A 27,285-nucleotide genomic window follows, 5' to 3' on the forward strand; every position below is an offset into this window, starting at 1 on the left:
TTTTTTATTAAAAAAGAAAAAGAAAAAATTTAGTTTAGTTTTTTTTATCTGTTGCTTCTTTATTTTGTTTATGAGATATCGTGATCGGTTTGGTAGATTTGCAAAGAGACCTCAATTTGACCAAATTTCATCACAAATGGCTGAGAATAATAATAATAATAATAATAATAAAGCATTGGAAGGGCCCCAAAATGATGAAGATAATCATAGTGTTCATAATGATGAGAATCCACTTGTTAGGACATTACATGATTATTTGCATCCTGCTCGTACAAGTGTGCCATCTTGCATCATTTTTCCGTTAAATGGTCAAACTTTTGATTTTAAACCGGGCATGATACAACTTTTACCAACTTTTCATGGAATGGAATATGAAAATCCATATTCACATGTGCGTGAGTTTGAGGAAGTTTGTGGAACTTTTCCAACACAAGGGTGTAGGCTTGATACAATTTTGCTAAAACTTTTTCCATTTTCATTGAAAGATAAAGCGAAAACTTGGCTTTATTCTCTAAGGCCAAGAACAATTGGAACATGGCTTGAAATGCAAACTGAATTTTTCAAGAAAATTTTTCCCAATTCAAAAGACAAATTCTTTGAAAAGACAGATGACAACATTTTCTCAAAAAGACACTGAGTCTTTACCTCAAGCTTGGGACAGATTTAAAGATTTGTTAATGTTATGTCCTCACCATGGTTTTGAAAGATGGAGGGTGGTAAGTCATTTTTATGATGGCTTAACACCTAAAGATCGACAATTTATAGAGATGATGTGCAATGGAAATTTTATGTAAAGATCCTGAAGATGCTTTTGATTTTTTTGACGAAATTGCAGAGAAATCTCATATTTGGAGCACCCCCAACACATTTGAGCCTAATTCCCAAAAGGCAAAATCTTCTATTAATCCTTCCAGCGGCGGTATTTATCACCTTAAGGAGGAAGATAGTCTCAAAGCTCAATTGGCAACAATGGCTAGGGAAGTTGAAACTCTAAAATCAAAATTGCCTAAAAAAGTTAATTCAATTGCAAGTCAAGAAATTTTTGAGATTTGTAAAGTTTGATGGAAGACATGGTAGAGGCTCGAAGGAAGCTAACCCTAGTTAGCAAGGAGACTAGGATACTTGGGAGACCTCACTATGCTGATCTCATTCGCCTTATCAGCAATAAGTGCACCCGAAGAATCCGAGAGCATAAAGTATCTCCCAAAAAATTGCTCAAGGTCATGAAATATTCCAACATCACCCGGATCCGCAGAGATGGGTAAGGAGATGGTACCCAACAACCCTAGCCGTCAAAAACCTTGCCCAACACTGGGAAAAGGAGGATCAAGGCAATGGACCCTAGGTGAAGAGCCACCCACGCCAAATCTCTAGATATCGGTCATCTTCTCATAAAGGTAAGGCTTGAGATCACAATTCATGCCACGGAGGGGGCGCGAGTGTTGTGTAGATTCAGCTGCACCAAAATGGATTAAGCTGCATCCTCAACTTGTGATACTCGCAAGTGCACGAGCCGTTCGGTAGTATAGCGTATGTAAGTGCGAGGTCGATCCCACGAGGATTGGTGATTGAATGATCCCATTCATTTCTCCTACACAAAACAGAAATGAAAAATAAATAAATAAATAAAACAAGAAAAAGGAAATTCCTCAAGCAAATAAGTTCCCAAGTTCAATTAGATTAATGGATTGATTCTAGCTAAAGTATGATTAAGCCATGGTGTGTGGTCATAACCTTGTGTTCCTAATTCCCTAATTTGATCATTTGTTGTCTAACCTAAAATTAAGCATTAGGAACCCATTAAGCATAGAAGAACAATTTAAACAACCAAGCATGTATCTAATCCCTGTTGTCGAATGTCCATACATACTCTTCCTATTCATAGTTCAATTCGAATTAAAGCATGGTGTATACTCTTAATTCAAACCAAGATAGCTAACATGCAAGCCTAAATGGTGATCAATCATTCAAACTAGCATATTAACTTATAAGCATAATGAATAAGAACATGAACCATAATTGAAACTTGGAAACTAATTCAACTTGAAAACTTAAGAAAAGAATTTACATAATGAAAAGTAAAGTGGAACTAAGAAAAACTTAAGGAGAATTTCAGCACAAATATTTCATTACAACAATTGAAAACTAGAAAGAGAAACTAAGAGAATTTGAGGGAGAGAAGGGAAGGGAGCTCTAGAGAAGTGTTTGAGAGCTCCCCCCCTTGGGGTGTGTTTACAAGCTTAGAGAACATCCCTATTTATAGGCCTAGGGGAAGTGAAAATCTGAATTCAATATGGCTAATGCATACAACACTTGTATTATAAAATCTGAATTGGTTGATGCACTTGAATTAGAAAATCTGAATTGGTTGATGCACTTGAATTAGAAAATCTGAATTGGTTGATGCACTTCACCAATAAATCCCACCAGCAGCCCTATCTCATCTTCATGTCACCATGACCAAGCTTCCAACAAGCTCAATAGCTCATGCCTAGCTCACCATGACCAAGCTTCCAACCAGAAACAATAGCTCATCCTGAGGTCAGCATGACCAGCAACTTCAAGGGCTTACGAATTGGGCTTCCCTTAAGCAAATTAAGACTTTAAGCACTCAAACTTGAAGTTCAGAATGTCTTCTTTCCAGCCATATATCATTTGGGCCAATCCAAGGTCGGAGGAGGAAGTTAAGGCCAAAACAAATTGCTAACTCATTTTGCGCGCTGATAAAATCCATCCTGAGCATGGCTCTGTGTTTGCTAGGTAACAGACTCCATATTTATCCAATGGGGCTGAATTTTGGATATGTTATAGTACACACCCATTGGAACAACTTTCATGAAGAATTCTGCCTCATCCGAGCTGTGTAGCTTGCTGAAACAAAGCTTGCAATATGACCTATGGAACTGGACTGGCAGGGGGCTGTAGCCAAAATGAGTTTGTCTTTTAAGCTCTTCATCCATTCATCCAAATTAGGCCTTAACATGCTTGAATTGCATGAATTATGCTCTCTTGCTCTATTTGCCTACAAAACACACAAAGGGAGGCAAATAACTTAGAAATCTAAGAAACTAAGCAAAAGAAGTAAGTAAATAGGGCATGTATATGTATGAAATTATGAGCTTAACAGCGAGTAAAGCCACCTCCACCGTGACTGCCGACCCCAACGAAGCAGCTTGCACCATGACTGTCGTTGACTTGGAGACTGTCAGTACAAGAGCAAGAGAAGACTCGTTGAAACCACCAGATCAAGGCAACCACCAGAAATGCTGACGCACCGATGAGAAAGAGAACGATGAAACCAACGCCCAAGATCTGAGAGAGAAAACAACGAGGCCAGTACCCTTAAGTCAAAGCGAGGAGTGACAACAGAGACTCGACGTGGGGGAAAAGCGACTCGACGCTGGCAAGTCGAAGAGGGCAATGACGGCTGAACGTGGATGAAAACAAGCTTTGTTAGGCCGAAGAGGGGATGACGGCTGAACATGAAAAATCTAAACCCTAATATTTGACGCACATCTATCCTCGCGTAGCGAGAGAGCGACCCAAGGTTTGTTAAACTAGCTAAAACCATTGACTTTAAATGAAATAAAAGCGTTCAGGGTTGGTGGTGGATTTCAATTGATTTTAGACTTTTTTTTAGTACAAGCGATAGTCTAGACTCATACGCATAAATAAAATGCCATGGAGGTTTGAACCTGAGACCTCTGGTTTGCAAGTCAAGGTCCTTTTCCACTGAACTATACCTGTTGGTCGATTGATTTTAGACTTAGTTTAGGTCATGATAAATCTTTGCTTTCCCTCAAACATTTTGATAGATATAATTTTTTTTATTCTCAAGATGTGATTTCACCACCTCCACTACCACCATCTTGTCATGGCCACCACCATTTCCACCACCACCACCATCGACAACTTGCCACCGCCACTACCACCCCACCCATGCCGCCACCACCACCACCATTGCTACTGTCACCACCACTTCCACTATTGTTGCCACTACTTGATATGATCATTACCTGTGAGAGTCTGTTTCTTAAATGTTGATTAAAGAAAAATAAATGTTATTATATATTCTTAAGTGATTATTTTGGTAAGAAGGAAATGTATATTTATAATTGTTTTACATTTATAATACCATTTCAATAGTTATATGTATATTATTTCATTAAATATTTATATATACATATGCCCTTTTGAATAAAAAAAAGGTTTGTTTAAACTATATATTTGTTCATTATTCCTTGGGATGCCATCTAATGGCTATTGGGTGCATTATATCCATATATATATATATATATATATATATATATATATATATATATATATATATATATATATATTAATTTCATTGGTTAAGAGCTTCGACGTGGCATCCTTACATTGTTTTCTTGGAGAGAAAGATTGTTCTCTCTTAGAGATATTTAGATTAGAATGCTGGAGGTGGCTTGTTTTCCATTAAATTAGTTGATGCATTACCATGCATTTGGACAGCTCATGCTTACAATTTGGTGAGTAAGCTTCCTTTTAGCTTGAGGTGGAGTTTATAATTTCAATAGGTGTCACAACCCTTAGAAAGAAATCTCCTAGCGTTGACACATAGCAGCTTATATAAAAGAGTGGCAACCAAGTTATCTGTTTGTTTAGATAAGATAATGGTCTTTGTTATTATCCTCTCCATTGTTGCCGCCAAGAGTATTAACCAATGAATGATTCTTGTTGCCTACTTCTACTACTGTAAATAGGAGTCTATGTTTACAAATGGTTTACTACATCTAGAGAAAGGCATGCATAGTTTGCATGAGAAACGAGGGAAAAATAGTGGTAGAGAGAAAAAGAAAGAGAGAGTAGTAATAATATTCTTGGAGGAGTTAAGAGGTCAGAGCTTGTGTTTTCTTACCTTGGAGCTAGCTTTAGAAACGAGGTAGGGATTTCTTGGGGAGCTTTTACGGAGATTGATTTAATTAAATTTCGTGAGCAATATATCAAGATGATATTATTATTTGATTATTATTAATATTTGGTGGTTAAGTGTTGTTAATTATCATTATATTATCTTATTAATATTGACATGATCATATGCTATTGGTGATGGCTGGAATTCTTGGGTTGATAAAGAAAGTATGGAAAAGAGGGTAACGGGAAGGATCTTTTGTGTAGTTGAGTCTAACTCTTGGCAGGTACCAGGTCTCAGGAATCCCACAGTGCACATGATTTTTATTGGGTGATTCGGGAATGGCGAAAGGGAGTTAGACAAGATGACTAACAAAAGGGGAATTATGGGACGGTTGAAATGGGTGTTAGTTCATATAAATGGGCATTCGGGACCAAGTGGTATAAGCATGGTATGGGACGTGCAGGTCTGCTTGTCCAGTTATATGAATTAACGGGAGTAGAATTGAAGCTCATTCATGCATTAATATTATTAATATGATATTTCGTTGTGTGATTGCATGTCACTTAATTTAGTTATCTCAATCTACTGTGGTAAGGTCTCATGTCCCTACTGAGCGGTGGTTGCTCATTCCTCACCTTGTTTAATTTTTCAGATGAATTAGTGAGCAAGACAAGGACTAAACCAGTTGAGACTGAATTAGATGAGAGTGATAGGGCTTTATTTATTGTAAAGTTGTAAGATTTTGGGATCTATTTTTATAAGAAAAGTTTATTTTATGTTCTGGCTTCTTTTTATTTATTTATTTTAATTTTTTTTTATTTTTTTATTTTTTCTCACGCACCGGGCTCGGGGTTTCCGCCTACCACCGGATCCGGGGCGTGACATTACCACCACTCTCCCCATCACCATTATGCCTCTACCATCCTCACCGCATCCGCCTCTACACTGCCACCTCAAACATCAAACATAATGACCCATTACTATTTCGAATTTATGGAAGTTTATAAAAATCTATCAAACTCAAGAGATCTTGCAATTTTGGAGAGAGAAAGAGAGAGAAGAGAAAGAAGGCAAGGGAAGACAGTGCGAAGTAGGGGGATTATGTTATTTTTTTCAATTTTTCTTTTTCTTTTTCTGAAATTTTTTTATTTGAAATGGTATTCCCGCTGTAAAAATAATAATTTTTTAAAAAAAAAACAAGAGAATTTGTTTACAAAAATGTAATCAAGTGTAGCAGCATCATTAGATTATAAAAAGGCCATTTGGAATTTAAGGTAAATTTCAGTGGGGACTGCACAAGGGAAAAGAGTTCAGAAGGGTGGAAAATAAACGCCATCTAAAAAAGACAGTTTTACCCTTGATTTTAACCCCAAAAAAAATTTAGCAGAAACGACACTAGAACTAATACTGCTAACAGAAGTGGATTTCAAAGACTACCGAAACCATTTTGCGAATTCAAGAACCAAAATGCAAATAGAGTGTAAATTTAGAGACTATTGCTGCAATTAAGCCAAATATTTTTCATCATGGAACTTGTCGTTAATTTTCTCTTCCTTGATCAAAGTGGAATTATCTTCAATAAGCAAGTCAATTTTCATGATTTCATCAATTGGGACCACATATTGTCCTTGCTTGACTATGTGCAGCAGATGCAGTCAAAAAGAAAAGGGTGGACTTGGTTGGCCATGTGCAGCAAATGCCTTCCACAACGCAAATAATAAACATGCAGTGATGATGTTTTTTTTCTTTTTGTTAAATCCACAGACAATTCTGAAAGGAATTTTTTTAGTTTTCTTTGAAAATCCGAGCTCAAGACCATTTCAAATCAAGATGAGATCAATTTTGTGTACCTTTTAGTTTTCATGGCCTCACAAAAATGGACTGGACTTCCAGCCCTTGTCTCTCTCATGTTTAATCTATATATATAAAGCAAAATGCGGAGAATGGTAAAACATTCAAAATACCAGAAAATGCCATTTGTTAATGCAAACATTAAGAATTGAAATTATTAATTAAATGAGGATAATATAGTAAATTCACACTTTTTATATTAATAAAATTAAAAGAAAAAGAAAAATAAGATAATGGATCCTATTTTTATGGAAAACAACTATCCATTATCTTTTTTTAATTCTACAAGAAATTTAAATTTTTTTTAAAAAAACCTCTCACAGGCACTGAAGCGCGTGTGGAGAGGCTAGTACAAATAATTGAGAAAATGTGAGTTATTTTTTGAGTCACAAAATAATATGGATCAGACAAAAATAACACAAAAGAAATAATCCTAGAAGTTCAGAAGAAAAAAAAAAAGACAAAAGAATCCTGAATGTTCAAAAGAAAAAAAATATAAGAATCCTGAATAGTAAAAAGGTGAGACTCATCCCAAATAGGGCCACTCTGACGCCTACAATCAGTCAGTGGAACTACTTTTTGGGCGTGCAGTTGGAAAGACTAATTGATTTTGGGAGCATTTTTGCTCACCACTTTAACCAAAGGTGTACCCTCACCAGCCTTCTCAAAAGGTGACACATGTCCATGAGTTTAACTATAGTTAACTCTTTATTTTTTTATTTGTTTGATGACATTATTATGAGAGAGATACAATGCTTGAATAAGATTTTTCTTGATTTAGCATTATTCTATTAATTAACCCAACAAACTTTCCACTTTTATATTAATTACCAATTAAGCAAATAACAACCCAAATAATTAACAACAGTAGGACGGTCATTACTAAAAAAAGAATTGATTCATTCGACACTGCTGAACACTTTGACATAAATCATAATGGAAGACTCTCGAATGCCACTCCTCCTTCATAACCCAAAAAAAAAAAACAAATCAAATACTAATGGACACTTTAAACTTAAATAACATCTAACCCTATTCAAATTTAGTGCACGATTTTAACATCTAACCCCAAATTATAAAGTACATGTTCGAACAGAAAATAATAATAAAGTGAATGTGGGTGAGATGTGTTTCCGAAGTGAGGGAAAAATACCACCACCGGCGGTGTTCTCATAATGTCCCATAACTATTTCGAATTGATAGAAGTTTATAAACATCTATCAAACTCAAGAGATCCTGCAATTTTGGAGAGGGAGAGAGGGGAAAGAGAGAAGGAAGGCGGCAAGGAAAGATAGTGCGAAGTAGGGGGATTGTGTTATTTTTTTTAATTTTTCTTTTATTCGAAATGGTATTCCCGCTGTGTATTAAAAAAAAAACAAAAAACAAAAAAAAGAGAATATTTTTTACAAAAATGTAATCAAGTGTAGCAGCGGCATTAGATTATAAAAAGGCCATTTGGAATTTAAGGTAAATTTCAGTGGGGGCTGTACAACGGAAAAGAGTTCAGAAGTGTGGAAAATAAACACCACCTGAAAAAGACAATTTTACCCTTGATTTTAACAACAACAAAAAAATAGCAGAAATGACGCTAGAACTAATACTGCTAACGGAAGTGGAGTTCAAAGACTACCGAAACCATTTTGTGAATTCAAAAACCAAAATGCAAATAGAGTGTAAATTCAGAAACTATTGCTATTAAGCCAAATTTTTTTCATCATTGAACTTGTTGTTAATTTTTTCTTCCTTCATCAAAGTGGAATTATCTTCAACAAGCAAGTCAATTTTCATGATTTCATCAATTGGGACCACATCTTGTCCTTGCTTGACTATGTGCAGCAGATGCAGTCAAAAAGAAGAGGGTGGACTTGGTTGGCCATGTGCAGCAGAAGCCTTCCACAACGCAATAATAAACATGCAGTGATGATTTTTTCCCCTTAAATCCACAGACAATCCTGAAAGGAATTTTTTAAGTTTTCTTTGAAAATCCGAGCTCAAGACCATTTCAAATCAAGATGAGATAAATTTTGTGTACCTTTTAGTTTTCATGGCCTCACAAAAATGGACTGGACTTCCAGCCCGTCTCTCTCCCATGTTTAATACAAATAATTGAAAAAATCTCAGTTGTTTTTTGAGTCACAAAATAATATAGATCAGACAAAAATAACACAAAAGCAATAATCCTGAATGTTCAGAAGAAAAAAAAAGGCTTTGTTGCTACAGTGCACCCTGAAACATTGGTCAATTCTCACTTTACCCCCTTAAAGTTAGAGTGGTCAAGGGGGCAAAGTGGGTCACTTTAATTTTAAGGGGGTAAAATGAGAATTGACTAATATTTCAAGGTGCACTGTAGCAATTAAGCAAAAAAAAAATTATAAGAATCCTGAATAGTAAAAAGGTGAGACTCATCCCAAATGGGGCCACTCAGATGCCTACGATCAGTCAGTGAAACTACTTTTCAGGCGTGCAGTTGGAAAGGCTAATTGGGTTTATACCTAATTACGAGTTTGGTTAACTTTCTATTAATTTATTTCATTTTTCGGACTCTTGTGTTAATTAAGCCACATGGTAATTTAATGGAATTAAAAATTGATGATATGTTAAGTAGATGTCTCAGAGATTCAAATTTAGTGCACGATTTTGATGTTGTTAGTAATATTTAAAAAGTATATATGTTATTTTAATTGCCGTACTAGATGCTGGAGGGGAAAGCAAAAATTAATAGGGTTAGATGTCATTTAAGTTTAGGAAAAAGCTAGAGGCACCAACTCACTAATAGAGCGTGGAACCCGTTGTATTGGCGGGCTCCACCTCTATTAGAGAGTTGGTGTCCAAAGTTGGTGCCTCTAGCACCACCCTTAAGTTTAATTATTTTAATTGGAGTTCAATTAAGTCTAATTTTTAGTTTACTCTAGCAGGGATCATAGCATAATGGCAATGAAATGCTCGGAAGTTTTTCCAAGTGGATATCGACTGTGGAGCTAGTCTTTTCTGCCATTGACAGCTTACGAGGGTTGCTCGCGTAGTTTCAACTTTCAAAACTTAATTTAAATTAGTTTTTTTTTAATAAAAAAAAGTTTAGATTTTTCATAGGTGAATAAATAAATAAATAAGCTTTGATTGATCTCAAAATAAGAGTGTTCATGATCCCAACTTAAGACATAGAGAAAACTTTATTGGAAAATTTTAGCAGAGGCAATTGATGTTGCAGATTTTATTGCAAAATTTGCAACAGAAGAGGTGGGAGATTTGGTTTATTTCGTATATGCTAAGTTGTGATACCATCAGTTATATGTTTCACCCAAAATAAATAAATAAATAAAGATGCTTAAAAGTATGTTTTGCTAAACTTTCTAAGTCTCAAATGTGATGCAATAATTAATTACTAACCCAATTAATTAGGCATGACCCGATGGTGAACACACAAGCCACTCATTTGGGCCACTTTGATGACCTAACCCAAGCTAACCTACTTTGATGACTAGGTCTTATAAAGAGCTTACAGGAACTCGAGTTTTCCAATGTGTGATAAATTTCAACTCAAACATTACTTGCAAATGCATTGCAAAGACAACAATACCCCATATTTGAGTTGAAATTTGTATTCAAACATCTGACAATTGACTTTTCTGAAATATTAATCATCTAATACGTCCCCAATACGGTAAGGACAATCCCGATATGATTAGGATACAATGGAACTGGAGGGAAAGAAGAATCGTGTTCTTGCCCAAGAGGTTTCGAAGGCACTAGACACTAGGCCCACCCTCTTCTTTTTCACTGCATCTACTGTACTAGGTTTTTTTTTAGAGATATGATTTTTCTACTCCTCTTTTGTCTGCTTACACTTCCTTATATGTTGTAGTAAAAAGTATTAAAAAACAAAATAAAGTGTAAATGGATAAAAAAGGAATGAGAAAATCTGCACCATTTTTTTAAAGTTTTATCTTAACTTTTGCTCTCGAGCTCGTTCCTTGTTCCTCAATCCTCTCTTTATTTTTAACTTTCAATTTTCAACTTTTCAACTTTCAACAATCTCTTCCTTTTTTGACTTCTTCATTTCTTTCTCTATTTTTAAAACAAGGAGATTCATCCCACACAGTGGCGGATCCAAGAATTTTCATTCCCGGGGTCAATCTTTTCCTAGTCCTCGAGCAAATGGAAAGGAAGAAAATTAGCGGAGCTAGGTTTTTTGGTTTATGAGTTGTATTTTTTTTTCTCCCCTAGTTTCCTTTTATAGACGTCCATTATGACACTTGTTTCTGATTTTTCTCGCATTCCTCGAGCTCCACACCCGTAACTTCTGGCTTTGTCTCTGTGATTTCCGCTCCTTGTTTTCTGGCTTTCCACCTCGAGCTACACACCCAGGTTTTCAGCTCCATATATTTGATCAAAAACTTTATATATTTGATCAAAGGGACTTTTTCTTTGATCAAATACAAGCTTTTTCCACCAGGTCGCCTGAAGTAACAAAGTATAATTAATATACATATATTAGGATACTTTTTCTTTCAGATATTAAACCTATACTACATAGAACTTGTCTCTAATCAAACTCAGAACTCATAAGAACTTCATGATATTCAAACCATGAACAAGGTCGCCAAATCATAAGTTGTAAATCTGTAGAGTCCTAGCGTAAACTCATTTTAAAGTATTTGATGAAGATTCTGGACTAACAACGAGTAATGTGCTCATAAAATGGAAAACTCAACTTCATAGGTAAGCTCTACAGTTGTAAAATATTGGATGTAAAACACAACAGACAGTTTAAACTTGATGGGGTGTTCCTTCATGGAACCATACTAAGTTCTCTATCTCTAGGGGTTGGGGTTGGGGATTTAGGGTTTGAATGAGAGCATTGTGTTAAAAACCCATCCCCAAAATCTGTTTTATCGGGCATTGCTCTCTAAGTTTTTTAAAATTTTTTTAAAATTTTTCTAAAAACACCTGAGCCAAAACGACGTCGTTTTGGCCAGGTTTTTTTCATTTTTTTTATAAAAAAAAAAAAAAAAAAACTCTTGAGTGGAACGACGCCGCTTTGACGTAGGGGAAAGAAAAAAATAAAATAAAACAAAGGGCGCTTGGCGTTGCTGAGCACTGCGCATGCGCAGCAAGCTGCTTGCTGCATGTGTGTGCTGTGGCTGCTTCCTCTTTGGGGCATTTCATCAAACACCTTCTGGGCAATTTTCAGGGGTCAAGTTCTTGTCCTCCTGTGGTGGATTCTGGGTTTGCAGGAGTCAATTGACCCCCTTGCTCCTATGTGGATCCGCCACTGATCCCACATGGGGACGCTTTGAAGCCTACGATCAGTGGAACTACTTTTCGTGCGTGGAATTGGAAAGGCTAATTGGGTTTATAACTGCCTAAGAGTTTGGTTAACTTTCTATTAATGACTCTTGCGTTAATTAAACCACATGGTGTAATTTAACCAAATTAAAAATTGATGATATGTCCGATAGATGTTGTATCATTTGAGATCCAAATTTAGTGCACAATTTTGATATTGTTAGCAATATTGAAAACATATATATTATTTTAATTGTCGTGCAGATTCTAAATTTTTGAAGTTTATTATACAGTATCGTATTCGGTACAACAAAGGAAGGGAATATTACAAACCAGTTGTTTTAGCGCAAAATTGAGTACTATGTCATCTCTTTGAAAGTACTTGGCCATGAGTAGCTTGATAGATGAAATCTCAAAATCGAGAAAAAGAAAAACCAAATTTAGCCAAGCTGCTCACATAAATCCCATGAAATCTCTTTTTCTTGTTTTTTTTTTCTTTTCTTAAGAAATTCTGGGATTGCAGTTATAATTCAACCAAAAAGGCCACTAGTTACAAATGGCCAATATAAACTAACGATAAAGAAACATTACAATTAGGGGAAAGCAGTGGAAAAACTATCACACATTATTTTTGATGCTGTCAGGGGAAAGCAGTGGAAATCTGTTAAATCCTCTCAATCGGGGCCTCCTGTTTCACATCTATTTTTTGCAGATGATTTGATCCTCTTTGGGGAAGCTACTCCAAAACAAGCTAGGATCATGAAGCATTGTTTAGAGATGTTTTGTCAAGCTTCTGGCCAAACTGTCAATTTTGATAAATCCGCTGTTTTGTGCTCTCCTAATACTTGTAGGGCAGTAGCTATGGAGATTAGTCTCATTTGTGGATCCCAGCTCAAGACTAACTTGGGCAAATATTTGGGAATGCCTCTTATTCATTCCAAGGTAACCAAAGCTACTTATGGGGATTTGATTGATAAAGTTCATGCTAGACTTGCCTCCTGGAAGAGTAAGATGCTCTCTTTGGCTGGCAGAGCAACCTTGATCCATTCTGTGACTTCTTCCCTTCCTGTCTATGCTATGCAAACTGTTAAACTACCAATTAGTATCTGTGAGAAACTTGACCAAATTAACAGAAATTTTTTCTGGGGGGGTAATGAGAGAAAACAGAAAATTCACCTTTGTCAATGGGATATTGTCTGCATACCTAAAAGCTTAGGTGGTTTGGGTTTTAAGAAAACTCTACATTTGAATCAAGCTCTTCTAGCTAAAACTGGGTGGAGGCTCTTCCAAAGAGATAATGGTCTTTGGGCTAAGGTATTCGAAAGCAAGTACCTTAAAGGTAGGTCAATCCTTGAAGCTGATATGATTCCAAGGCAAGGTTGTTCTTCAACTTGGCGTGGGGTTGTTTTTGGTTCCAAGCTGCTGACTAAAGGCATGAAATGGAGAGTTGGTAATGGGGATCAGGTTCTTTTTTGGAAGGATAAATGGATTGATAGCTTACCTCCTTTGTTTCAGGAGGTTCCTGTGACTGGGGGTGATCTTGAGAGTAATGTTTCTGAATTCCATAAGGATGGGTGGTGGGATGTGGCCAAACTAAGGTGTGTTCTTCCTGATGAGCTTATCCAAAAAATTATTTGTTCTCCTGCTGATTTCGGGGGGCTTTTGAGGGATTCGCAGATCTGGTTTCCTAGTTCCAATGGTATTTTCTCGACTAAGTCGGCTTATCAGTTGTTGTTTAACGAGTCTGAGTGGTCTGACCCTTGGTGGAAGACTCTGTGGAAGATGAAAATTCCACCTAAGCTGAAAATTTTCTATTGGTTGGTTTATCAAGGGAAAATCCTTTCTAATGAGCAACGGGTTAGACGACATCTTACCTATGATGCCTCTTGTATGTATTGTGGGGGAGCGAATGAATCTGTCTTGCATATCTTAAGGGATTGCTCTAGGGCCCGCAGAGTTTGGGCCCAACTTTTGAAGCCTCACCAGGCTACGTGTTTCTTTCATACTGAGCTTAGGCCATGGCTCCTCAGTAATATGTGTTCCAAGGATGCTGTGATGCAGGGACCATGGAAATTTACCTTTGTGTTTGCTTGTTGGTTCATCTGGAAGTGGAGAAATAATCATGTTTTTAACTCTGTTATTGAGATGCCTTTTTGTCCTAGGATGGTTATTCTCTCAGCGGTTCAAGACTGGATTAAAGCTTTGACTATCACTACTAAAGCCACTGTGAAAACACAGGTTTTTCTTGCTTGGAGCCCTCCTGTTCATGGTACCATCAAGCTCAATGTGGATGGCTCTCGACAGGCTGCTTCTGGATGTATTGGTGCTGGAGGGGTCCTTCGAAATTCACTTGGAGAGTGGAATGGTGGTTTTGCTATTAATTTAGGGATAGGCCAGGTGCTGGAGGCTGAACTTTGGGGTCTTCTCTTTGGTTTGAAGCTTGCTGCTGATAGTAGAATGTCTAAACTCATTATTGAGATGGATTCTGCTATTGCAGTTCAACTAATCCAACAACACAATCTTCTCCTCCTTCATCCTCTTGCTACTTTGGTGTCCAGTTGCGTGGGGATTCTAAATAAGTTTGAGAGCTATGAGATTTACCATATTTATAGGGAGAAGAACACTGTTGCGGACAGATTGGCTAGTTGGAGTCATAACCTGGATTTGGGTTTGTATCTGCTTCATGAGGCTCCTGATTGGCTTGGCTCTATGTTGGTGGATGACCTACTGGGGTTGTCTAAACCTCGTATGATTTGTGTTGTTTAGTTTCTTTGGCTGTTGGGGGTTCTTACCCCTCCCTTGTTCACCAAAAAAAAAAGAAACATTACAATTACGGAGAAATTTAACATTAAAATTAAGACAATCTTGGTGCGCCTCCACTGAAGATCATGCGGGATTAAAGAAACTCTAGCATAGACATCTACAAAGATTTGTTCTAGAATTACACCATAAACAAGCTGAAGAAACAGAGAAGGAGACAATGCTGGAGGGAAAGCAAAGAGAATGGGAAGATGAGGAGGTCAAGAGGAAATGAAAAAGAGAAAAAGAATGGACAAAAAGTATGTTTGGCACCACCCAATGAAATCTCTTTTTAAGTCATTTCAAATTTGAAACTTCTTGTCAAATTCCATGTAACACAATATTTTCCAAGTCAATAAATCCATCACACCCAACGAGGCCTTGCGATTTGTATTGTATTGTTGTAAGTGTTTCCCACTTTCTCGGTTAATGAGTGATGTTTTACCTTCTTATCAAAGTTTCAACATTTTCATTGGGTTTAAATTAAGGATAAAAAACATTTTTTGGTTATTGGGGTTGAACAATTCTAATCATAGTGATTCTAATTTTTCCAATTTCATCATCGCATTTGCAGTGGTTAATAAATTAAGTCATATTCGTCAATTCTGTCAATTTGAGTGCATGTGATGCTTGTTTGTATGGGCTAATTTGTACTTCCACCTTTCACTTAATAGAGACTTAACTTTAAATAAAACTATAAGAAATATCTTGTACATCTCTTTCAGTATATGTATAATAAATGGAAGGTGATAATAATAAGAAACAACGATAAAATTTCAGCTTATGGCTCCCTGACATTGAATTCGGGCTCCGCCCCTTAACCAATCCACTAGACTTCGACAACCGCTCATCATAGCCACCCCGCGGTCCCCACCCCGTCCTCCCACTCTCCCATGATTCAAAGGTAGAGTGCGAACAATAAATTTTCGTCATGTCTAGGAATTTGTTAATGATTATAAATGAGATGACGAATTTGAGAAAATTAGAAGAGCGCTACTATTTCCACCTCCTTGTATTATTTTTTCACCCCCCTTATCCTCCCACTCATCAAGAAAATAGGTAAAAACACAATCCTATCTTTTCACCCACCATTATACCTAAAATACCCTTTAATTATTAATTCTTTCTATCTCTCAATTGAGAGATGACAGTCAAGAAACTCAAGACACTGAGCTTATATAAAAATGCTTATTGGATTCCAAATAATAACGCATTAGTAAATTGATCTACCGTTTTTTTGATTTATATGTAAAAAGGACAACTTAAACATCTAATTTGCAGTTGTTAACAAATTAAATCATATCACTCAATTCCGTTAGTTTAAGTGCATGGCATGGCTAAAATTGTACTTTCACCTTTTACTTAACAAAGACTTAACTTTGAATAAAACTGTAAATAAAAAAAATATAAAAAAAAAAGCCATCCAAGCAAAGCACCCACCCACGGGCGAGAGGGAGGCCCCCGGGCCTTCCCCATTTCTTTTACGTCTATGTCAGTAAATGGAAGGTGATAATAAGGAACTATCATATTTCAACAAATATGACAACGTAACGTAGTCCTTTTAGATTTGGACCTCAACCCCTGTTTCGCCCACGCTCAAGGATTTCAAAACCAACATAGCAGAACCACAACGGTATGGTCAGCACTTTCCAACTCAACGCCAGTTTCGACGTTGCTCAAAGATTGACATATGTTCCGACCCCAAAAACCCAGCCACAAAGATGAAATTAAAAAATCCAAGATTCCTTTGTTTCGCCTGAATGGGAAACCCAGAAAAATGAGGGTACCGTTTATGTGTTCTTCCTCAAACTGAAAAACGATTAACAGGGGCGCTCTCTCTTTAGTGTTACAGTTTTTCCTCAATCAAAGCTGAAAAAAAAAAGGCCTCCTCATTGAACTGAGCGAACAACTGGTTTGGAGGGGACGTCTGTTTTGGAGGGGATGTTTTGGAGGGAGAAGAGAGAAGAAGGCCTCGTTCTAATACAACACTTACACTTACAATTGCTTTTCATACAGCCGTTAGATTAGATCCAACGGTGTTCTCATGTTATGTTCTCACATAAGGGTTCTCACTAGATCCCGACCCAATGTTAAAATGGTCCTTGTGTTTTACTCAATTGGCAAATTTAGTCCCAGTGTTTTCAATTTGACTAATTTAGTCCCCGTGTTTTACTTTGTTAACCAATGTTGTCCATTTCGTTAAATTACCATTAAAAAATTCATTTAAAATTTTTAAAAGTTCTATTTACAAAGAAAACAAATATGAATTTTAAAAAAAAAAAAAATTTAAAAAAAAAATCTGGAAACCCGACAGCCTCTATGTCCTTCTCTCATGCCACCACCACCACCCAACCCACACCACAACCACCATGAGCAGTCCCAAAAAACCCTTGGAGGGATAAAGAAATCTGGCCCGAGCCCTCCCTTCCCTCCCCGATCCATTCCACCCACCCCACAACTCCTCCATCTCTCTTCCCTTTTTCCATCCCACCCACCCCCACAAAATATGAGTGAAGATAAGATTCAATATCAGTATTGGCAGGCAACTGATGGTTGTGGTGTTGGGTTGGGTGGCGGCAGCATCATGAGAGAAGAAGTACACATAGTCTTGATGTCCCATTATTTGAGATTCAAATTTAGTGCACAATTTTGATGTTGTTAGCAATATTAAAAAAGTATATATATATTATTTTAATTGCCAGATTTTAAATTTTTTGGAGATTTGCCATATTGTACAGCATCGTATCCTGTGCAACAAAGGAAAGGAATATCATAAAATTTAGCACAAAATTGAGTACTATATGCCGTCTCTTTCATGGTACTTGGCTATCAGTAGCTTGATAGATGAAATCTAAAAATCGAGAAAAAGAAAAACAAAATTCAGGCAAGCCGGAGCCCTTACGTGAATTCCATAAAATCTCTCCTTTTTTTTTCTTTTTTTTCTTATATATATATATTGTGAAATTATGAGATATTATTCATAATTCAACCAAAAAAATCACTAATCACAAAGTGCCAATACAAACTAATGACAAAGAAACATTATAATTATAGAGAAATCTAACATCAAAATTAAGACAATCTTTGTACTTCTCCACTAACAATCACATAGGAAGAAAGAAACTATAGCATAGGCATTAGACAGGGAGACAATGCTGGAGTAGAAAGCAAAAAGGATGGGGAGGAGGTGAAGAGGAAAGGAAAAAGAGAGGAAGAGGGGACAAAAGTATCGTAGTCACCACCCAATGAAATATCTTTTTTGTGTCATTTCAAATTTGAAACTTCATGTCAAATTCCATGTAGCACAATGTTTTCCAAGTCAAAAAGTTCATCACGCCCAATGAAGCCTTGCGATTTGTATTGTGTGGTTGTAGGTGTTTTCCACTTTCTCGGTTAGTGAGTGATGTTTTAACTTCTTATAAAGTTTAAACATTTTTATTTTCCAGACAAAAAAAAAAATATATATATATATATATATATATATATATATATATGGTAACTGGGATTGGGTTTGAAAACAATTTTGTTACCTTGATTCTAATTTTTCCAATTTCATCATCTCATTTGCAGTTGTTAACAAATTAAATCATATCACTCAATTCCGTTAGTTTAAGTGCATGGCATGGGCAAAATTGTACTTTCACCTTTCATTTAACAAAGACTTAACTTTGAATATAACTGTAAGAAAAAAAAAAATTAAAAACAGAAGCCATCCAAGCAAAGCACCCACCCACGGGCGAGAGGGAGGCCTCCGGGCCTTCTCCATTTCTTTTACGTCTATGTACAGTAAATGGAAGGTGATAATAAGGAACAATACAAAATTTTAGCTCATAGCCCCCCAAACATTGAATTCTGACTCCGCACCCCACCGTCCCCACCCCATCCTCCCACTCTCTCTCATGGTGAACATGAGCCGCTGAGCTTCAAGGGTAGGGTGCGAACAATAAATTTTATCTGATTGTTTTAAGATGAAATAGATCTGGCACATATCCAAAGCCTCCAAGGCTGCAAAAGTAGAAGAAAATTCTCTCTATTTTCTAAGTCCAGCCGCAAATAAGAAAAAGGATCAAATCCCTTTATGTTGGTCAAGTCTAGGAACTTGTTTTAAGATGATCATGATCATGATCAAGATTGCATATTGGAATTTCAATTTTGCCCATACACGCACGTAATGTATACTCAAACTGACGGAGTTGAGATATGTGACTTAATTTGTAACGACTGCAAATGAGATGACAAAATAGAAAATTGAAATTACAGTGACCAAAATTGTTTTCGAGCTCAACTCCAATAACCAAAAATATTATTTTATCCTTAAACAATTGCGACCAACCAAATCTCCAACTCGCTGCTCCTACATATACAAACCAGTAGCATCAAAAATATATACAAACCAGCTGTCTGTGGGCAACATAAATCTTCCAAAAAGACATGGCGCATTCAAGAAGAAACATGCTAGTGCAGTCTCATCACCCAATCCAACATGGCTGCTTCCTTTTCATCCTTTTATTCTCTTCCATTATTTCTATCAATATTCGTGCATGCAATTGCACTCTGTCTTTTCCTCCACCTTTTAATCGATCTGACGAAGCCCCTGAGCTATTCGGGATCACCGCTAAACATGGTATTCGGGCCTTCGTTCGGGTCCCCAAGGAAATTGTGTACACCGGACGTGGGAACACCGCCGGTGGTGGTATTTTTCCATCACTTCGGAAACACATCTCACCCACATTCACTTTATTATTATTTTCTGTTCGAACATGTATTTTATAATTTGAGTAATGATATTTCAACATACTAAATTTAACCGATCATATTATGTGGCATACTTTGCATGACACCTCAATTAATAGGGTTAGATGTTATTTAAGTTTTATTATTTTAATTGGAATTCAATTAAGTCTAATTTTTAGTCTACTCTAGCAGGGATCATAGCATAATGGCAATGAAATGCTTGGGAGTTTTTCCAAGTGGATGTCGACTATGGAGCTAGTCTTTTCTGCAATTGACAGTTTACCAGGTTGCTCGCTCAATTTCAACTTTCAAGATTTGATTTTAATTAGTTATATATATATATATTTAAAGTTTAGATTTTTCGTAGGTGAATAAAAACATAAATAAGTTTTGATTGATCTCAAAATAAGAGTGTTCATGATCCCAATTGCAACTTAAGACATAGATAAAACTTTATTGGAAAATTTTAGCAGAGGCAATTGATGTTGCAGATTTTATTGCAAAACTTGCAACAGAAAAGGTGGGAGATTTGGTTTATTTCATATTATGCTAAGCTGTGATACCATCAGTTATATGTTTCACCAAAAATATTAATCATCTAATACGTCCCCAATACGGTAAGGACAGTCCCGATATGATTAGGATACATCGGTACTGGAGGGATGAATAAAAAAGAAGGAAAAAATAATCGTGTTCTTGCCCAAGAGGTTTCGGGGGCACTAGACAATAGGCCCACCCTCTTCTTTTTCACTGCATCTGCTGCACTAGGTTTTTTTTAGAGAGCAGATTTTTCTACTCCTCTTTTGTCTGCTTACACTTCCTTATTATATGTTATAGTAAAAAGTATTCAAAACCAAAATGGAGTGTAAGTGAATAAAAAAGGAATGGGAAAATCAGCACCATTTTTTAAAGTTTTATCTTAACTTTTGCTCTCTAGCTTTTTCCTTGTTCCTCAATCCTCTCTTTATTTTCAACTTTCAACTTTCAACTTTCAACAGTCTCTTCCTTTTTTGACTTCTTCATTTCTTTCTCTATTTTTAAACCAAGGAGATTCATCCCACATGGGGACGCTTTGAAGCCTAGTGGAACTTCTTTTCGTGCGTGGACTTGGAAAGGCTAATTGGGTTCATAACTGCCTAAGAATTTGGTTAACTTTCTATTATTGACTCTTGCGTTAATTAAATCACATGGTGTAATTTAACTAAATTAAAAATTGATGATATGTCCGGTGGATGTTGTATCATTTGTGATCCAAATTTAGTGCACAATTTTGATATATATTATTAGCAATATTGAAAACATATATATTGTTTTAATTGTCGTGCATATTCTAAATTTTTGGAGTATCGTATTCGGTACAACAAAAGAAGGGAATATTATAAACCAATTGTTTTAGCGCAAAATTGAGTATACTATGTCATCTCTTTGAAGGTACTTGGCTATGAGTAGCTTTATAGATGAAATCTCAAAATCGGGAAAAAGAAAAACCAAATTTAGCCAGGCAGCTCACATAAATTCCATGAAATTTGTTTTTCTTTTTTTCTTTTTTTTTCTTTTTTTAAGAAATTTTGGGATTGCAGTCATAATTCAACCAAAAAAAGCCACTAGTTACAAAGTGCCAATATAAACTAACGACAAAGAAACATTACAATTATGGAGAAATTTAATATTAAAATTAAGACAATCTTGGCGCGTCTCCACTGAAGATCATGCGGGATTAAAGAAACTCTAACATAGGCATCTGCAAAGATTTATTATAGAATTACACCATAAACGAGCTGAAGAAGCAGAGAATGAGACAATGCTGGAGGGAAAGCAAAGAGAATGGGAAGATGAGGAGGTCAAGAGGAAAGGAAAAAGAGAAAAAGAATGGACAAAAAGTATTTTTGGCACCACCCAATGAAATCTCTTTTTAAGTCATTTCAAATTTGAAACTTCATGTCAAATTCCATGTAACACAATATTTTCCAAGTCAACAAGTCCATCACACCCAACGAGGTCTTGCGATTTGTATTGTATTGTTGTAGGTGTTTCCCACTTTCTCGATTAGTGAGTGATGTTTTACCTTCTTATCAAAGTTTCAACATTTTTATTGGGTTTAAATTAAGGATAAAAAAATATTTTTTTGTTATTGGGGTTGGGTTTGAAAACAATTCTGATCACAGTGATTCTAATTTTTCCAATTTCATCATTGTAATTGCAGTGGTTAATAAATTAAGTCACATCTCTCAATTCTATCAATTTGAGTGCATGTGATGTGTGTTTGCATGGACAAAATTGTAATTTCACCTTTCACTTAATAGAGACTTAAACTTTAAATAAAACTATAAGAAATTTCTTGTACATCTCTTTCAGTATATGTATAATAAGTGGAAGGTGATAATAATAAGAAACAACGATAAAATTTCAGCTTATGGCTCCCAGACATTGAATTCGGGCTCCTCCCCTTAACCAACCGACTAGACTTCGACAACTACTCATCATAGCCACCCCACGGTCCCTACCCCATCCTCCCACTCTCTCATGATTCAAAGGTAGAGTGCGAACAATAAAGTTTTGTCATGTCTAGGAATTTGTTAATGACTACAAATGAGATGACGAATTTGAGAAAATTAGAAGAGCGCTACTATTTCCACCTCTTTGTACTATTTTTTCACTCACCTTATCCTCCCATCCATCATGAAAATTGGTAAAAACACAATCCTATCTTTTTCACCCACCATTATACCTAAAATACTCTTTAATTATTAATTCTCTCTATCTCTCAATTGAGAGATGTCAGTCAAGAGAATCAAGACACTGAGCTTTGATAAAAATGCTTATTGGATTCCAAATCATAACGTATTAGTAAATAGGGATGAATATCTTGAACTAAATTGATCTACTACTTTTTTTTTGGTGGTGAAAACCAAGGTATCCCCCGCGCGATTGCTGGGACTAACCCTCGAGGTACTGTCGGGCGCAAAGCGGGGACCTCTCCCAACAAAGTCTGCACTATTCGCAAGCGCCTGGGATTGAACCCAGGACCTCTTGTTTAAAGGATCCAAGCCCCTTCCACTTGGACCAACTCCTGTTGGTATCTACTGCTTTTTTGATTTACATGTAAAAAGGACAACTTAAACATCTAATGATGTCTTCATCAGAAGAAAAATTGGGATAAAAGCCATAATCAACCTCGACGTTTCCGGGAGTGCAGCAGGCCTCGACGACGAAGACGAGGAGCGTTCTCTGCCGATAGTTGTCTCCGGCGAGATTTTATTCCATTTCCGGCAGACACAACGTTCTCCGGCGAAGTCCTTCTTCCTCTCCTTTTGAAAACACACATCTCCTGCTACTCCGAGACAATTACGAAATGGAGAAAGCCAAGTGAGGGCCTTATACGAAAAGCCAACGACAAAACCAAAGGCATCAACTTATTTTTTCTGGGTGGTGAGGCGGTTGGATTTGGTCGGGATGAAGGGTGGGGTTTGACACGGGATGAGGGAGAATAGGGGTTTTTTTCTAAGTCCTTAAAAATTATTTTACGAAGGGTAAATTTGTCTTTAAAATTTTGAAGATAAAGTGAATACGGAAATAAGATTAGGGATGAAAATAGCAGCACTTAATTGAAATTACGGTGCCTAACTCCAATAACAAAAAATATTCTTTTACACTAACTAATTGCCCCCAACCCACTCTCCCACTTGCTGCTTCCACATATATACAAACCAGTAGCATAAAAAAATATATACAAACCAGCTGTCTGTCGGCAAAATAAATCTTTCAAAAAGACATGGCGCATTCACGAAGAAACATGCTAGTGCAGTCTCATCACCCAATCCAACATGGCTGCTCCTCCGACTCTCGTTCTGAAAACACACATCTCCTGCTCCTCCGACTCTCGGTTAGCAAACCCCACCCCTTGTTCTCATGTTTATGGCTTAGAGAGAGATTACGAAATGGAGAAAGCCAAGTGAGGGCCTTATACGAAAAGCCAACAACAAAACCGAAAGCATCAACTTATTTTTTCTGGGTGGTGGGGCGGTTGGGTTTGGTCGGGATGAGGGGTGGGTTTGACACGGGATGAGGGAGAATAGGTGGGTTTTTTTTTTTTTTTTTTTTTTTTTTTTCTAAATCCTTAAAAGTCATTTTAAAAAGGTAAATTTTTCTTTAAAATTTTGAAGATAAGATGAATGCGGGAATAAAATTAGAGATTTTCTATTTAAACCCTGCACTTCTTTTTGTTCACCCCAATACTTAACCCTAGTACATCTATACACACACTCCACCACTCTTCATATTAAGTTTTAGAAAAATACATACTTCTCTACATCCTATTGCCAAATTACTCTTCTCTTTTACACCTTCATTATCTTCCCTTTTTATCTCTTGTAAAATATAGGTATGCTTTTGTTTCAATGTTACAACTAATTGTGAAGAAAGAAAACTATATAACGATTATCATCTTAAATGCCATTTTTACTGTAGTAATGTTCTCAAATAGCAAATGACATCATTATATCATATAATCTCAATAGGCTAAATGTCACTTTTCCGTTGGGTAAAAAATAAAAGAAGATGTTGTAGTCATTGATTTTCACTGTCATCATATGATTTAAGTATTGGGGTGAACAAAGAAAATTGTGGGGGTTTAAATAGAAAATCTCTTTTATTTCTTTTTTTTTTTTAATAACTTGGGGTGTATTTAAGGGTAATTTGGGAAGATAGTGGGGTTTTCTTGGAAATTGTGAAAATTTAAATTAAAAGTTTGGGTGAACTAAGAGAAGTGTGGGGTTTAAATAGAAAATCTCTAAAATTAGGGGTGAAAATAGCAGCATTCAGTTGAAATTGCGGTGCCTTACTCCAATAACAAAAAATATTTTTTTACACTTAACTAATTGCCCCCCAACCCACTCTCCAACTTGCTGCTTCTACATATATATATATATATACAAACCATTAGCATAAAAAATATATACAACCCACCAGCTGTCCGTTGGCAAAATAAATCTTTCAAAAAGACATGGCGCATTCACGAAGAAACATGCTAGTGCAGTCTCATCACCCAATCCAACATGGCTGCTTCCTTTCCATCCTTTTATTCTCTTCCATTATGTCTATCAATATTCGTGCATGCAATTCCATCCTGTCTTCTCCTCCTCCTTTTGATCGATCTGACCAAGCCCCTGAGCTATTCGGGATCACCGCTAAACATGGTATTCGGGCCTTCGTTCGGGTCCCCACTGCAACCAGATACACCTCTATTTCCCTCAATAACAAAGGGAACACCGCCGGTGGTGGTATGTTTCCCTCACTTCGGAAACACATCTCACCCACATTCACTTTATTATTAACAGGGTTAGATGTTATTTAGTTTTATTGTTTTAATTGGAATTCAATTAAATCTAATTTTTATTCTAATCTAGCAGGGATCATAGCATAATGGCAATTAAATGCTTGGAAGGAGCTAGTCTTTTCTGCGATTGACAGTTTATCAGGTTGCTCAGGAAGGGTGGCTTTGATGAAGGATGATGATAAAGGAGATGAGCAATTTGTTTCTGCTCTCCTCTGTAGAAGTCTTCTATACGCAAAGCCGTTACTTTATTTCCGATAGAAAGCTGGCCCGCTGTTGTTGGGAAGTGAAATTACATAATTGTCCCATTTCAACTCATGCATATATATTTTTATTTTATTTTTAAAGTTTAGATAAGTTTAGATTTTAAATGGTTTATTTCATATTATGCTAAGCTCATACCATCAGTTATATGTTTCACCAAAATAAATAAATAAAGATGCTTAAAGTTTGTTCTGCTAAAATTTCTCAAAGTCTCAAATGTGATACAATAATTTATTGGGAAGAAAATAAAGATGTTGGTATCCCAATTGGAAGTGACATAAATTTATGACGAGAATGTAGCAATTGAAACAAATGAAGAATCGAAAATGATTGAATCTAGAAGAATCATAGATACTGGGCCAACCAAGGTAGCTCCTGGCTGTCCTTGAGTGCAAATGCCACATAAAATCATCGTCGCTGAAAGACAGACATAAAATTATATGAGATCACAGAATAGTCCAAGGTTTTCTTCTGAGGGTAATGCAGTTGCATGAAAGGGTGAACCATCAAAGCCAAAAGTTCAAAGTAGCTGGATTAAACAGAATTCTAATAGATATCACAAGTTTTGGGAGAGGGATGATGTAAAGAGCTGGACAGAAAACTAACCTTGGAAAATTGAGCTGCAACTTCTGCAACCTATGCTTTGCTCCCGATTCACATAAAACAATTCTGCACTCCCCAAGCTTACAACTGCCAAAAATGTACAATTCAGATATTAAATAATCCATGCTTATATAAAGTTAGTATCAACTCCAGAAATTAACCTCTAATCGTTCTCACTAACTATTCTCTAGAAAGGCTAGCCTCCGAGGCTCCTATAAATACATGGCTATACCAAAGGTTGAGGTACGTCTAAACTTCTGTCTGAAACCCTACAGAAATTCTATCTCACAAACCCTAGCCGCCATAACTCTCTCTCTCTCACACAAGGCTCCGGCCACCCGGTTCACACCATACATACATCTCCGTACCCATTTGTTAGCTATTGTTTTTCTATAAACACTCGAACTAACTTAGGCATCAGAGGACCTTTGGCCAATACCCCCCGGATGTGGTCCTCTTATTCCAATTTGTTTTGCAGGGAGAAAGAGAAGCAAAGAAGAAGACGGAATCTTAGACAAATATTCTAGTGGGACGAAAATCGCTCCCATAGTTACTCGACCATAAAACTATTTAGCTATCTGGATCTCATGTATTTCATATTAGGGATGCATATTAATGTAGTAATCACTGCGTCATATGCCTCACTCAAGAGTGTTGTTTACCTCTTCTAAGATGTAACATACCATTTAAATAAAAGAAGTTTCTCCAACAGAAATCATTTTTTATAATGACTGTAAGATATAATCTGACTCACTTGAATATGAGGTGCCTGGAACATTTCTTGTATGGCTGCTTCAACCTCTGCCATTCCAACAAGTGATTTTCCTGCAAAGTGGGTACATATAAATCCTGCAAAGTGGCTAATAACGCTTCTAAACAAAGCAAGCACATAGAGTTTTGTTGTAAAATTGGCTCACATTTAGTATGCAAGCGAAGGAGTGAGCGACCGGTCGCAAGGTTTGGGCGACCGGTCGTTTAGAAGCAGATTCGAAGTCTGAAGAATGCGCAGAAAGCGACCGGTCGCAGGTATCCGCGACCGGTCGCAACGTATCAAAAACGTATCCGCGACCGGTCGCTTCAGTGCTGTGCTGATGTTTTCCTTACGTGTTTTCAACTACTTTTTCGGTGGCTATCGCTTTCCACAAGATTGCAGGTGTTTAATGGGTCACTTCTGAGTTAAAAGATGGTGGACTACCTGCTGAATAGTTGGGAGAGCACTCATTGCCAATTGGTTGTCTTGCTTTGAGGAATCCATTCTCCATTTTCTGGTTTTGTGGAAGGTGGCTGAAGTGGGATTATATTACCTACTTGTTCTAACCTCTAGTCTAAGTGGGTGACTAAAGGAAGGAACGTGGAGGACAAGCTGATACCTTATCTCTTGTCCATTGGTTTGTGTGGGTAATGGAGATAAAGCAAAGACATTATAAGATGAGAAAGCAAGTTGAAGTGAGGTGTGGTTAATCTCAAGGTGGTCAAGTAGCTGGGTGCTATTGTGTTCAAAGGAGGTTAACTCACCAAGGGA

At 36.7% G+C, this 27,285-nt stretch overlaps 1 long non-coding RNA gene and 1 other non-coding gene across 2 annotated transcripts; one reads left to right on the forward strand and one right to left on the reverse strand.

Annotated features, from left to right (window-relative positions):
• Window positions 1-591: 591 nt before the first annotated feature.
• LOC148294955 (small nucleolar RNA R71) lies at window positions 592-700 on the reverse strand. Its single transcript, XR_015835582.1, has one exon. It is a non-coding gene; the product is annotated as a small nucleolar RNA R71 (small nucleolar RNA).
• A 22,945-nt stretch (window positions 701-23,645) lies between these two features.
• On the forward strand, window positions 23,646-25,218 carry LOC110755202 (uncharacterized). The gene is made up of 2 exons (XR_002526455.2): window positions 23,646-24,843; window positions 24,973-25,218. It is a non-coding gene; the product is annotated as an uncharacterized LOC110755202 (long non-coding RNA).
• Window positions 25,219-27,285: the final 2,067 nt, after the last annotated feature.

Source organism: Prunus avium, chromosome 4 (assembly GCF_965620075.1).
Source record: "Prunus avium chromosome 4, drPruAviu1.hap1.1, whole genome shotgun sequence".
Taxonomy (NCBI): domain Eukaryota; kingdom Viridiplantae; phylum Streptophyta; class Magnoliopsida; order Rosales; family Rosaceae; genus Prunus; species Prunus avium.